Below are 15,130 nucleotides of genomic sequence, written 5' to 3'. Positions count from 1 at the left end.
TCCTAAGCCAGCCCCCAGCCCCAGTGCTCGGATTTTGTAACAGCATTAAGTGAAGCTTTGTTAAAACTGTATTCTATGCATATTGAAACTTTGATCTGCATATGTACCTGTAAACTGTTTTCAATTTGAAAATCAAACTGTTTTTTTCTTCATGGGGTAGCCACTGACTGGGAAAGAGGGATTGCATGATCTGCTGTGTGTTTGCTGGTGGGCAGGATTATCTTCCAGATGCCTGAAAAAGCATCTGACCATCTAATACCCCAGTTGTTTGCTATTGTGATTTAAGCTTCTGGTTACAGATTTGCAGAGTTGGATGCAGGGATTTTGCAGTTATCTGCTTTAACCTCCTAGCTGTATCTTGCTCATCTAGTGATGGAACTGTTGGACGGCATTTGATTCTGTTTTCAAGACTAACTATCACTCGCCATGAGGTTCCATCCTTTCACCTCTCTGGATTCTCTAAGCTGGTCTTTTCAGTTATGTGTCCGTGACCATTAGGCCCGGCACCCTCCTTTTTTTGGCTGTCAGCAGTGACCATGGTCACCAAAGGTCACTGACAATTTTAGAATACTTTTCTTTCTGTCCTATGATGTCCCATGGATGTCCCTTATTTCAATACTGGCAAAGGACAGGAGGCCTTTCCCTGCCTGACCTGGGTTTGCACTGTTCTGTATAGCAAGCCAGCCAGTGTCAGGAGAAGTGGCCAGTACCAATCCTCACTGGTCCAGGGATATCTCCTCCTCATATTCTGTAGGGCTGATCCACACTTCTCTTCAAAGGTTAGGTTAGAAGCATGTGTCACACAAAATGCTGCAGACAGGGTGGTTTGTTCAGTGCTGGGGAAAGACTAAACACTTAAAGCTTGTGAAATAAAAATGAGTGGAATGAGCTGTTCTTTCTGCTCGCCCAAGTATTTCTTTTTCCTTGTTTGCTCTGAGCCTCTCCTCTTAGTTGGAAACTTATTCTTAATGCAGATACTACTTTTTTTTTGTATTTAGTTTTTGTTTCAGATCACCCTGAAAATACTCTCAGTGTGTGATTAATATGTCAAGAGTAGAGTTTGGCAACTTTCTCTATGTACTGAAATGTTATGACTCTTGTAGAAAGAAGGCTCTCAGAGTTGGGTTGTGAGTCACTGATAAACTATGAGATCAACTTAGCATGTCATCACCAACATTTGAAAAACCAGAATACATTGTAATTAGTATGAGTAAGTGATGGTTTATGGAAATTTTATTTTAGAAAGAATGTATTTCTTCAATGATCAAAACTTTCAAAGGCCCCTTTTTAAAATGCTGATTTGTGACGAGACCAAATGGCATTTGTAAGGCACTATCGATCTTTCTCATGAGTTTGGCACACATGGGCTTCCTCCCTGGGCATTTCTGTCTCTTCTTTTGTTCGTTCCTTGTTCTTTCCTCTTTATGCATGGTTTATAAAACATGCCTTTCTTTTCATTAAAGTCTTATTCATCTTGGTATGGTCATCCAAATGGATACCTTGAAAGTCCTTTGAAAGCCAAGAGTTAGAATTGTTAATTATGTACAGTGGATAGTACATTTTTAGAATTATTGGAGGTGTAGAACCAGTGATTACAAGGAATTTCTGCCATGTGCTCTATGTAGCATGGCAGAGAAAGCATCTAAAAACTTTTGCGTGTTGTTTAGGTATAAAGCCCAACAATTGTGCTTTCCTTATAAGTCTTTTGGTACTAAATGCTTTTATTTTATTGCGTTTGGTTTAATCGTTTAAGTCATGAATTCAAGAGACTTTTTCCTTAGCAAAGCCTCAGGGAGAACTGGGATTCATCTCATTCAGCAGTAAAGACAGCCATCCAGATTGTCTCATACCTGCCATTTCACCTGTGTTCAAGACAGACAGCACCACAGGAACTGGGATGTTGTCCCAGGTCCCAGAGCATCACTCTCAACTTCAGGAGCATAGTTCCTATTGTCTTGGGGGTGAACTGGTTGGCCCCTGAGTATGGGTCATTTGATGGCCTGGTTTTTCCAGGGTCCTGTCAAGTTTTGTTACTTGATTGTGTTCATTTGTGAGGATGGGGTAGTAAGTAATTTTAGAAAGAACAAGTAGACATCATAGACTCTGGAAACGAGAAAAAAAATGTATATGTGAGAAGAGTTTAAGAATTAAGAAAGCTGTGAAATAATCTGAGGAGAGGGTTAGTCTTCAAAGTGCTTATTCCACCAGCATGAGGACCTGAGGTTTTATCTGTAGTGCCCATGTAAAAATCTAGGTATGGCAGGACACATCTATAGCCCATGGAGGGTAAGGTGTAAGATAAATGGATCCCCGGAGTTTGCTGGCCAGCCTGTGTAGCCAAAGAGGTGAGCTCCAGGTTCAATAAAAGCTAGTGTTTCGGGAAAAAAAGGTGAACAAGACCTGAAAAGTGCACCACCAATAGACATGAAAATCTGGAAGGGGAAAATCTCTTGGGGCCCTACCCATAGACAAAGAACTAGAGGCAACTGAGGAATGCTGAGAGAGGGAGAACCATCTTCCTCAGGGAAAAGCCTAATTGGTTGTCCGATAAATACCAAGTGGCCAGCCCTGAAAACAGACACGAACTGAGCAAGTTCTATATTTAGGTGTGTGTGTATGTTTAACATAAGAAGTAAAGAAAAGGAGGCCACGGTTTCAAGAGAGAGCAAGAGGAATAAGGAAGTGGGTGGAGGTAGGAAAGGGGAAGAAGAGCATGCTGTAATTATAATTTTTAAATTTTATTTAAAAAGTGGAGAGTGAGGAAGACACTCAGTGTTGACCTCTGGTCTCCACATCTATCCACAAACATACCTGGACATTTATACAACACACCACAACAACAACTAAAAAGAAGGCTGGAGAGACAATTATACACCTGGTATGTCTGTAAAGACATCTTGTCTCAGTATAGACTTGTTGTTTGAGGCAGGGATTCTCTGTGTAGCCCTGGCTGTAGCCTGGAACTAGCTCTGTGGACCAGGCTGGCCTTGAACTCAGAGCTCCACCTACCTTAGCCTCCCAAGTGCTGGGATTAAAGGTGTGCACCACCAGACCTGACTTCAGAATAGACTTTTTATTCTAAAGAAGCTTTTCCATAACCAAGTTAGACTTGGGTTGTTTATTTCTTTGTTTGAGATAGGTTCTCATTGTATAGCCCAGGCTTGTCTGGAACTCACCTTTTAGTCCAGGCTGGCCTCAAACTCAAAATAATCCTCCTGCATTGGCGGCTTCCTAAGTGCAGGGATTACAGGCAGGAGTTATCATTCCTAGCTAATATGTGTGTGTGTAATAGAAACAAAATGTTAAGAATCTGTTCTATCAGGAAGGATTAGGGAACCCAGCTTGTTGATTTATACAAGTCTTTTGGGTCAGATTTGCATATATATCTTGTATATAAGAAGAGGGAAGCCAGGTCAGTATCCATATCTTTGTGGCATGCAGAGCTTTGTGGCATGTTTTTCAGAGGCCTCTGGTTTATTGGAGGGTGATGAGGAGATAGGTGATGGGAAGTCTGCCAGCTGTTGCTGATAGACGTCTGTGTGTCCTAGTGCTGTCAGGTCAGGATTCTGGGCAGTAGTGTTCAGAGGTTCTAGTCTGATCTGGGCTGTGTGAGTCTTATGAAAATTAAGTCAGCCCAAATAAAGCTATTGACATATCAACCAGGAAAAAAAAGTTAGCTACTGCTGTGTGTAACCTGGCTTCTGAGAAACTTTAACCTTTGGCTGGAAAAGAAATGTTACGGTCTTCAAGACTACAGAATTCTTCCGTTTTCAGAAGTGTGGCCTTACATGGTGATGGTGGGGGTGGAGTGTTAATTGGCACATGTCATTTTGTCTTGCGGTAGTACAGAGATGGCATTGCTCCTGATTTGCACATGCTACATGGTCATGGGGAAAATACAGGTCAAAGAATGGTTTTATATAAAAGTTAAGACACAATTTCACAGGATCTTTTAGCTTTGTATTAAATGTGATCAAAGAGATTATTCCACCCAGGACATTGAACTCTTCCTTCCTTCCTTTTTTCCTTCCTTTTTTCCTTCCTTTTTTCCTTCCTTTTTTCCTTCCTTTTTTCCTTCCTTTTTTCCTTCCTTTTTTCCTTCCTTTTTTCCTTCCTTTTTTCCTTCCTTCCTTCCTTCCTTCCTTCCTTCCTTCCTTCCTTCCTTCCTTCCTTCCTTCCTTCCTTCCTCTCCCTCCCTCCCTCCGTCCCTCCCTCCCTCCCTCCTTTTCTTTCACTGTTAAAAGAGAACTTCTCAAGAAATGATTCATCATTGAGTTCCATTAACATAACCAAAGGAGTTCTTTTTGAATGTTTGTGATTCTTTGGGTAAATTTTCATTTTCAGAGAAACCTAATTTTAATCACACAAAAGTTCATCAATAACTTTCCCTGCAGAGGAATTTGGATAGGCGGAGAAGAGAGTAGAGAGAAGAGTCCTGACTCATAGAGAGTGATCAAAAATGAAAAATTTGTTAAGGGGATGTTTTATTGAGACTACATTGAGGAACCTTGGTCACTTGCATTAGACTGTGGTTCTGAATCTGTGAGTTGCAGCCCCTTTGGCAAACCTCTATCTCCAAAAATATTTACATTAGGATTCATAACAGTAACACAAATTATAGTTATGAAGTAGCAATGAAAATAATTTATGGTTGAGGGGGTGAGCACAGCCCGAGGCACTGTATTAAAGGGTCCCACTGTTAGGAAGGTTGAGAACCACTGCTTCAAGGAAGTCAGTTCTGGGTGGAGAGTTGACTTCTGGTGCTGCATAGGGATGCTTGGGCCTCACTGACTCACAAGCGCCTGTTCCTGCTGGAGACTGTTAGGAACAGCAGCCGAGAAGGGTCAGAGTCCGGGTATATCATTATCCACAAGTATTTATAACTGTGGTTTTTATTAAGCAGCAGTACTTTAATGGATAATAAAAATACTTCACACCTTCTGTAATTTCTTAGTGTCTTGCTTCCATTTGCTTTTCATATAATTGTTTTAAAGGAAGCCTATGGAATCGATTGATTGATTGTGGGAGGGGGCAAAGTTTTGTATTCATAGCAGAAAGGGAGGAAACACAATAAATCAAATTTTGAGATGGCTGTTCATGACTGGGTACAGTTACGGTGATGGTCCCCTCGTCTTCATGACTGGGTACGGTTACGGTGATGGTTCCCTCGTCTTCGGCCTTTGTGCCTCCTACTTGCCCTGTAGAGATTCGATCCTAATGTGCAGGTCATGGTCAGAGTTCCATCATCTTTTCTGGCGGATGCACACATTACATCTTTCCAATTGTAGTGTGAGAGTAAGACTTAAGCCACATCTTCTGATGGATTTGGCTGACCAAAGTGTTTTCTTGGATAGAAATCTTGAGGGAGAGAAAGAAAATCTCAGCATATGGTAGCTTTCCCTCCCCCTGGCCACTCTTCCCCACCCCCAGTGGACAGTGGGTCAGTACTTCAAACCACAGCAGCAGGAGTGTCTTTGGAAAAGGAAAAGAAGGGAGGCAGAAAGAAAGTCCACATCCCCTCTTTTGTTTGTACCTCATTTCCTCGGGCCCCACCCTGTTCATTGCCCTCCTTAAACTGTCTGGGGCTGGCAGTAAACGTCCTGCTGCTGAAGGCCTGGCCTTAGGTTTTTATGTGGTGGAAGGGCATTGCAGCAGAGAAGAAGGTCTTTATTGTGCTTTCAAAGTGGCTTTTTAATGACTTGTAATTCCTGCACATGCAGGAGCTGTAAAGGCTATGTTTGGGGAGCTCCAGCTGGAGAGGCCATTCATTAGGGGCTGCCTCACTCCAGGGGGGGAGCCTCTCATTCTGGGCTCCTATGTTCTGTGTTTTATAACTGAAGGTGAAATTACCTGAAGGGGCTACAGTTCTTTCTTACCCTTGGTCAATTTAGCTCAGTGTAGAAATTCTTTAAGCAATTGGATGAAAGTGAACTCTGTGCTGTGAATGGACATCTTCACCTGCTGTTCTTCACGGGCTTTTTGTTTTCTGGTTGGAAGGGATCAGATTGAGGATGATGTCCTCCAGCCAACCACGTTGCCATTGATTCACCCATATACCTGATTTTAAAAAGAGAGAGGCAGATAAGGGTGAGAAGTAGCTAAGAAAATGATTTCTTAAATTTATTTTTTATCTCATGTATGTGATTGTTGGCATGTATGTATATGTCTACTGTCCACAGAGGCCAGAAGAGGGAGTTGGATACCCTGAGTTGGAGTTACAGACATTAGTAAATAGCTTTGTGGTTGCTGGGAACTAGCCCAGGTCCTCCGCAAGAACAGCAAGTGCTCTCAATACTGAGCTGTCTCTCCAGCACCTTAAAAAAAAAAAAAGATGATTAAAAAGAAACAAACAGCTCGAGACATACCATCCTTGTTTCAATGTAGGTTACACTCGGTGTGATATCTTACCTTTAAATGAAGTCATTCTTAAAAGTCCTGGAGGTACGAAGGTTGTAAACAGTCAAAGGGCTGCCATACAGTTGGCCACCACCAACAGTTGCCAAAGCTGAGAGCTTTCACCCACATACGTTGGTCTGTCATCTCTTCCAGTGAATTCTAGATCTCGAGGATTGCATCACCTGTGCAGGGCAGTGTTTCACATTTTATTTTCGGTGTAATCGTGCTCTATCTCATCTTTAGACACAGCACAGTCTCTGCAGAGCTAGCTGTCCACAGGAATGTCACAAAGGTACAGTTGGACTTCTCCGGAGTGATTCCCATGCTAATTGCCTTGCTAAGTTCTCAGCACAGTTCTGTGAATTAAATGTCATGATTGCCATCATTTTATAGATGAAAAGGTGGCAGCTCAGAGATTAAGAAACTCCCCCAAGTTTGGCATGTTTAAAGGTTGTGGAAACTGGCCATGTGTGGCGATACACACATATACTTAATCCCTCTAATCGGGTGGCAGAGGCAGAGAAGCAGAGGCAGGAACTGCTAACTCTTCTTACAGATACTCACCGAGAACCCTCTTGCAACTGTGGATTGCACATCATTATAAAGTGTCTTAGGACTCAATCCCTTGCTCACAAATAGGTCCCACTTGTGTTTCCTTGGGAGTTTATGTTCCACAGAGCTAAGTTGCAATATCAAGCCTTCCCAGAAGGTGCCACCAAATAACAAATGGTGCCCTCCAGTTGAGAGGCTCCTTTTGGACTCTTCTATTCTGTAAGTTTATCTCATTATAGGTTATTCAGAGTAAAGAAAGGCTGTGCATTCTTCACGTTAGGTGTTAGGGAGAGAGTGGTTACCTTCCCTGTCTGTGTAATTGTTTAAACAAGTTTGAGAAATTGTTCTCAGTGGGCAACAACTTATGACTGTAAACTTTGAAGGCTGTGTCATGGTCCACAAAGAAAAATCACCCTTGCGGGGCTTCTTTAGGTCACTAAAGGTGACAGCACAATGAACTGCTCCGGAAGAAGTCAAAGGTTCTTCGGTTCGGCAGGAGAAAATGGATCAGCGTTCACTTAAGTGTTTGGAGACAATATGTTTGCCTGTGAAAACACACAAAATGGGGGGGGGGATGTTTGTGTATGAGGAGGCTTGGGGCAGGAAGAAATACAGTGTGTGACACAGAAAAGGAAAGTTCCTTGTCTTCCTTAGTCACAAGAAGTAAGTTTGTGCGTAGGGCCCTTGTGTATTGTCCGTACTTACCTGACCAATCAAGGAGGAGAGTAGAGGCCCTAGCGAGGACATCAGTACTTAGAATCACAGTGCCATTTCTTAGAAATTAAATCTGTAGATCCTTGCTTTACTATGAGATTCTCCCATCACCACCATCATCATCATCACCATCATCATCATCATCATCATCATCCCCATCCTCCTCCTCCTCCTGGACTGGCATTGAGCTCTGTAGTGCCAAAGATAACTTTGAGCCTCTCATCCTCTTGCCAAGTTCTTAGATTTTGGTGCTGCCGTGCGAGTGTGTGCTGTGCTGGGATTAAAGCCAGAGCTTCACATTTGGTAGGCCAGCACTTTACCAACTCAGCTTTAAATGTCCTTTATTTGTTTTTGAGTCTCACAAACCACCCTAGGAGTGAGTCATTGTGTGTGTCTGTATGTCTGTGTGTGTGTGGGGGGGGTGCACATGCTGTGTGTGCGTGGTGTGTGTAGGCTGACATCAGGTGTCTTTCTGTTTGCTCCCCACCTTACTTTTGGAGACAGTCTCTTCACTGAGCCTGGAGCTCACTGACTGAGTCAGCTGGACAGACTGACTGGTGAGCTCCCGGGACCCTCGTGCCTGCCTCCCCAGCACTGGGCTGCAGATGTCTTCTGCCCTCCTGTCTTTACATGAGTGCTGGGCTTCCGACGCAGATCTCCAGCACAGCAAGCGCCTTACTCACCCAGCATCTCCACAGCCTTTGAGGGCTTTTTGTTTGTTTGTTTGTTTGTTTTTTAATGTTTTAAATAAAGTTTTTTCCCTCCCTATTTTAAATATACATATATATGTGTATATATGTTTGAATACAAAGTAATGGGCCTCATTATGACATTTTGATATATGTATCTTTTACATTGTACTTTGCTCATGTATGCCTCTCCATTACCAACCCTTGCTTCTCTTCCCACTGGTCCCCTTTCTCCTATATTCCATTTCTGTTTTTTTTTTTCTCCCCACTGCCCTCCTCCCCTCCCTCCTTCATAGTTCCCCTTCCCTCCCCATCATTTTGTGTTATGGAAAACATTTTCTTTTGAACATGTTTTATTGTAATATTTCTGTTTATAGATGTTTGGTCATAGTTAAAATACAAGTGATTTCACTTCTTTATGCAGTGCCATGTTCGACTGTACAAATGGTACACAACTAGAATTTAACATGTTCTTTTAAGTAAGTATGAATCCGTGGGATGAAGGTATGGGTGAGATCTGTAGAGCTTGAAAAAGTGGAAACAATATGAAAAAAAAATTGATCTGTGTTGACGGTGTATGTTGCCTTCACTGAAAGGAAGACCCTGAGGCACTTACGAATGTTTTTGTATTTTAATTTATTTTTAGTGCATGTGCTTAGTTCAAAGGACAGTCTCGGGATGGGTTCTTTCCTTCCACATGGGTTCTGTGGTGTGAACTCACCTTGTCAGGCTTGTGAGGCAAGCGCCTTGATCACTGAGCCATCTCCATAGCCTCACTAAAAAATGTGGTTTAACTTTCCTCTTTCTGGCTTCCTTTGGTCGGCTGGTGCTGAGCTCTGGTGAGAAGGTAAGAAAGAGGATGCAGCCGCAGTGTATGAGAGCTTGGATCTGAAAAGGAGTGCAGGGAGAATTGAGATGATTTCTAAGACATTGGTGCTTCGTAAGCATCTGCATCATTTCTAAGGAGCAAAACCGAGGAGTCTGACCTAGGGAACTTGTTCATCAATGTACTGTCTTATTAGGTTCTTCATGCTCTGTCAGTGCGAGACTCCTGTCCGCTGTTCTGTGTGACCTAAAGTTGTACACAGGAAGGACCTGAAGAAGGGTACCCTAGTTCTGAAGCATAGCCATGCCTGACCGCTAGCTCTGCCTTAGGAAGAGTGGTCCATGGTGTGTGTGTGTGATCCAAGAACAATACTCCCGGGGTCAAAAGACGGACAGCTTCAGTTTATTTATAGAGACCTATAAAATATAGATTTTTAGTGATAATACTTACCCTGTGAGATTATAGCTTATAGATGCAGGCTGTCATTTAGGTATTAATTAGTTCAAGCAAAAATATGTCATTTGCAAAGACATACTGCTTGGTAATTTTGTGGGTTGTAGTCTGTGAAGGCCTAGCAGAAGTGGGACAAAGGCAAAGGCACTGCAGAAACCTGGTAGTTAGGTAATCCATGACCACACGTTCCGAGGTTTCTGTATGTATTTATGTGTGTGCATATGTGCACATGTGTATATTGGGGGTGTGGTACACGGGGAAGCAGGAGGTTGATATTGAGTGTCTTCTCAACCACTCACCACCTTACTTTTGGCGATGGGGTCTTTCACTGAATCTGGAGCTTGCCCATTTGGCTAGACTGGCTGGCCAGAAGAGGCCCAGGGATCCTCCTGCCTGTGTCTCCCCAGTGCTGGGTTGACAGAGATGCACTGCCATTCCCGGCCTTCACTGGGGACGCTGGGGAATGGACTCCGGTCCTCACACTTGCATAGCAAGAACTTCACTGATAGCCATCTTCACAGCCCTGCATGTGCTTATAAAATTATTGTTTTCCATTGGCCCAGCCCAAGCTTTAATTGGGAATCAAAGAAGAATCTTTCTGAAACGGTTCTGGTTTTATTGAGTCTGGCAAACCCCACTCAGAGTGACCTGACACACTTTCAGGATATGAAGTGCTCACTGCATTTCCAGCTTCCTTCCTCTTCTCCATTGTTTTTTCAGCATTGTTTTAATTAAAAGCGAACTCCATACTTGTTCCAGAGATTGCAGTAGGGTTTTTTAGTCACACTTTGTATGTGTGAGCACGCACGCACGTACGCACGCACGCACGTACACGTGTGAGTGTGCATTCCTTCATATCATTCCTTGGTGTGTGTGGGGTGGTGGTGGTCAGAGATACCCCTTGAGAGTTGGTTTTATCCCTATACCATGTGGATCCCTAGGGTTAAAGTTAAGCTGTCAGTCAGACTTGGTAGCAAGTGTTTTAACCTGCTGAGCCCTAAACTTTAAAAAAAAATACATATATTAATTTATTTTTTATGTGTGTGCACAGGTGTGAGTGCAGGTACCTACATTCTCCGATACACTGTGGAGGCCAGAGGATAACTCTAGGGAGTCAGCTCCTTCCTGGTACACACCAGAGGCCAGAGGATAACTCGAGGGAGTCAGTTCCCTCCTGGTACACACCGGAGGCCAGAGGATAACTCTAGGGAGTCAGTTCCCTCCTGGTACACACCGGAGGCCAGAGGATAACTCTAGGGAATCAGTTCCCTCCTGGTACACACCAGAGGCCAGAGGATAACTCTAGGGAGTCAGTTTCCTCCTGGTGGCTCTTGGGATCTAGGGATTAAACTCAGGCAGTCAGACCTGCACGCGAGCATTTCGACCTGCTGAGCCATCTTGCCAGCCCCATGGTATGGTTTGTAACTGCTAGTTTTCTGATACTCTTAAGTCAATATCCAGCCACACTGGCATGCTAACTGTTGCCGCCCCCACTGTTGAGAGACTCTCGGAGACCTCTCGCCTCTTGCCCTCCTCTAGAGGTGAGCCACCCACAGCTCTCGTTTTGTGTAATAGAATCAAGGGATTTCATAGTTGACCTCCAAATGCAGAGGGTTGACAGAGATGGGGTGTATCCCGTCCAACCTGTGTCTGCTCTCCTCAGACTGTAGACTTGCTCAGAGCTCTGTGGTTTCTTTACTCTTGTTAGGAATTGTAAAGATGAAAAAGTGTTTTTTGGTGTGAAGGTTTATGGTCAAGCTTAGAAACCATACATGACGTCTCTGCACAACATGTGATTTAGCCACAGGGTTTTCAGACCGGAGTGACTCTGGAAGTCTCTCACACTTGAGTTTTGCAGAGGAGGGCTGGAGGCCAAGTTCATTTCCTTGGGCTACAGAACAGTAACCCTAGGATCTGGTCCTTCATCACCATGCTGTTGGCACTGTACCCACTGAGTCGCCTCACCAGGGTGTGGCCACATTGAATATTTGACAGTGGTCCCTAATAGGCTGTTACTTTCAAAGAGTAGGTCCACACACACTGCCTTAAAACCCAAGCTGGTCAGTTGTTGTTAACCTCAACCCATGCACCTACCTTGAAGGTGCATATCTGTTGTTTCTTATCCTCAATAGAACTTCTCTGGAACATCTCTTGTCATGACTAACTGAGGTTGAGGTGTAAACCTAGGTGGATATGACACAGCTGACTGGTGAACATTCTGGTAGACTCTGTGCTGGTCATCTCTGACTGTCTGGGAAATTACCAACCAGAATAATGAAAAATCCCTAGGTAAAACAGATGATGATACATTTAAGTATTTGGCAAGTCAAAAGTCTTCATGCTGTTTATTATGAAAACACACAGAGAACATCATAGTCCTCTAGAGTAAATGGAGTCTTCATACTTGCAGCTGGAACTTGGATGTGATGGCCGGTGCTCCAGCTACTGTACTGTGGGAGTATATATATGCTAAGCATACAGGAGCATGAACACAAGAAGGAAGTGGGCTCCTTTCTCCTAATCTCATGGAGTGCGCTGCTTATCCTGTCAGTCCAGCTGGCTTTCTCATGCAGTGAAAGAAAACCCAACTCCGCAGTTCATTTTTCATGTCTTTTAGTGGAAGCTGTGCCTTGCGTGAGTTCACTCCACGCATATCCCCGACCCCCTCTGTGCATAAGTAGGTTGATACACAGTCTGCTTACTTCCTAGTCCCTGGGCAGTAAGGACGGTACAGAAATAAGATGCGTACAGAGCTTACCTTCCAGGACAGGAGGAGATGAGTTTGCGCAGTAGTCATTGGTGCGATGCAGAGTGTTTCTGTTCCCCCAAACCTCCTTTCAGCTGGATGGCTTTCCAGATGTGTGTGGACCTGTCATGTCCTTTTCTCTTCATGTTGGGGAGTTAATGTGGTTCCCCACCCTGACCTAGCTCTCTGAGGGGAGGCTAATTTGTCCCCTCCCATCTCCTGCCTCGTTATTCTTGTCCAGTTTTTAAAATTTGTTCCTTGAGCATTTTCATACAGGACTACAATGGAATATGATACATCTATCCCCTAGGTCCCCCTCCAACTTCCTCTAGATTCCCCCAACTTGTCCACATCCCAACTTTATGTCCTTAAAACATTAATTTACTTTCATTTTTGACATTTATTTATTTTATGTGTGTTTGGGGTGGAGCATGCATGTGCCATGGCCTGTGTGTGTGAGTCAAAGGTAAGGTTGTGGGGTGAGTTCTCTGCTTTCACCATCTGGTGCTGAACTCAGGTTACTAGGCTTGATAGTGTCTGTACCTGCCAAGCCATATCCTACTAACCCTCAAGTGAGTAACCCACCTTTATAAAACACAGATCAGTTCTGGAAGGAAATGGACAAGAGAACAGACATGAACTCATTAAAATGGTGGTGTTATGGGTCCTTTTCAAAACAGCATTATGTCTTTCTTTACATTTTTGTGAGATAAAGGCTCACTAGGTAGCTCAGACTGGCCTCAGAGCTGCTGTGCATCCCAGGCTAGCCTTAGTCTTCCAGTGCTGGGGTTTCAGGCATATGCCACCTTGCCTGCAAAAGACTAGCTTTAAAACCTGTCATTTTTCATAAGCCATTTCATTGTTTCACAACATGAGATCCATTTGAGGATAAGAATCAAATTATATTGAGATGTCCCATTTTTCTTTCTATCATCTCTTATTTGGAAGTCCCTCATATATATGAAATATAGAATAGTATAATGAACCTTTTACATGCCATCAACTGATAGTTGATCCATTTTCTTTATTGTAGAGTAGAATTCTCCTGATTTTCTAATAAGATCCAATATCCCTTATTCCACTCATAGATATTTCACTATGAATCTCTGGAAAGATAAGAGCTTTCAAAGAACAGAACAAAAGCATCATGAATACACATAAACTATTTCATGATGCTCACTGCCGTCAGATATCCAGCCACTGAGGAAATTTGTAATAAAATCAAAACCTCACAAATTCTTTGCACTCTTTGTTTAAATTGGAATCCAGATGAAGTCCCAGTTTTATACTCTGTAACAGTATCTGTTAAGCCAGTGTCTAAGTTTTCCTTTCTCTCACCCTTTAAACATAAAATGCAAAAGGGAACTAGGTCTTCTGTCCTAAATTGTCTGGATTTGAGTGTCTTCATGGTACGCTTTCTGCAGATGCTGTCAGGGGTGGGGGCAGGTCAGATTCAGGTTACGCTTCTGGTTTTCGCGGGGAGTAGGACAGAGGGCTGTTTCATGGGGTTCTGGGATCTTGTCCCTCAGGTACTACAAGGAAAGGCTTCTGTGTTAAGTTTTAGCTGTTCTGTGCCTACCGGCTCTAATTCATTAAGAGTTTTAAGGGCTTGAGAGCTTTAGGAGCTGGAGAGGTGGCTCATTGGTGAAGAGCACAAGCTGCCCTCGCAGAGTTCAGGCAGCTCACAACCACCTGTCACTCTTTTGCAGACACTTGCAGCCACACACACATTCACACACACACACACACACACACACACACACACACACACACACACACACACACGTGTTTGTAAGCAGTTCTTCTTTTAAGTTGTGAATTGAGATGTTTATTCTGTTATTCTTAACTTACTGGCCATAGTTCGATCACCCATACAGAGACACTCTTGTCCTGTTCCTTATGTGTAGGCAGAGGTACAGCTTGTGAAGGAGAGGGAGACATTCTGTTGAATACTTCCCCCTTAGCCATTTTTAAAAGAAGGAGTTTGGTTCCTTGGCACACTTCAGCAGTTCCAAGCGCTTTAAATTTTGTTTATTCACTCACTGGAATTCTGGGAGTTGAATGTTGGTCTTTGCACATTCAATCAGGTGTTCTGCCCCTGAGCCACACCCTCAGTCCTTTACATTGTATTGTAAGCCTTGCTCCTTATCTTTTAGATCTGACTCTTGGCTCCCTTTTTTTTTTTTTTTTTTTTTTTTTTTATCACCCTCCCCGCATGCTTCCATTCTTCTAAGAGAATGAAAACTCTAGATTTCCGGGGAAATGGGGAAATGTTTGAGCCTTTGATGATGCTTGACTGAGGCTTTTCTGAGTAATTACCTCCACCCATTATCCTTCATAGCTTTGTGCTTCTTCCACAAACAGTTTATATATTCTTTGAATGTAATTGTTATTTTCTTATAATATTTTTTCCCTAATCAATTCAACACGTTGAAAACAGAGCCTGCTAAGTATCCCGTTTCTTAGATCTTTGCACTGGGCCTGACCATAACTGCTCCTCAGCCAATGTCAAGTAGTACAAAGATGTGCTAACACACGTACACATGCCCTCCTTACTAATTCATGCACTTATAATTTGAGAGCCTTAACTCTGAATATATCTGAGCATTTAGGAGCACTGATTTTTTGGTCTGTCCCCTCTGGAGGTGGAGCGTGCAGGCAATAAAGGGCAAGAGAACTCATTATATGAGTGAGATGTATCTTGGCTCTCACACGAGTACCCAGAACAGGGCATAAGCTATAAGTAAATTCATA

The 15,130-nt window shown here is 43.2% G+C and overlaps 1 protein-coding gene across 2 annotated transcripts in view; it reads left to right on the top strand.

Annotated features, from left to right (window-relative positions):
* Nucleotides 1–15,130, top strand: part of Mllt3 (MLLT3 super elongation complex subunit) — a 281,881-nt gene that overhangs the window by 210,401 nt on the left and 56,350 nt on the right. The gene's annotated exons all lie outside the window — the stretch shown is intronic.

This window comes from Peromyscus maniculatus, chromosome 2 (assembly GCF_049852395.1).
Source record: "Peromyscus maniculatus bairdii isolate BWxNUB_F1_BW_parent chromosome 2, HU_Pman_BW_mat_3.1, whole genome shotgun sequence".
Taxonomy (NCBI): domain Eukaryota; kingdom Metazoa; phylum Chordata; class Mammalia; order Rodentia; family Cricetidae; genus Peromyscus; species Peromyscus maniculatus.
The sequence above is the reverse complement of the archived record's forward strand: the minus strand, read 5'-3'. Positions and strand labels throughout refer to the sequence as shown.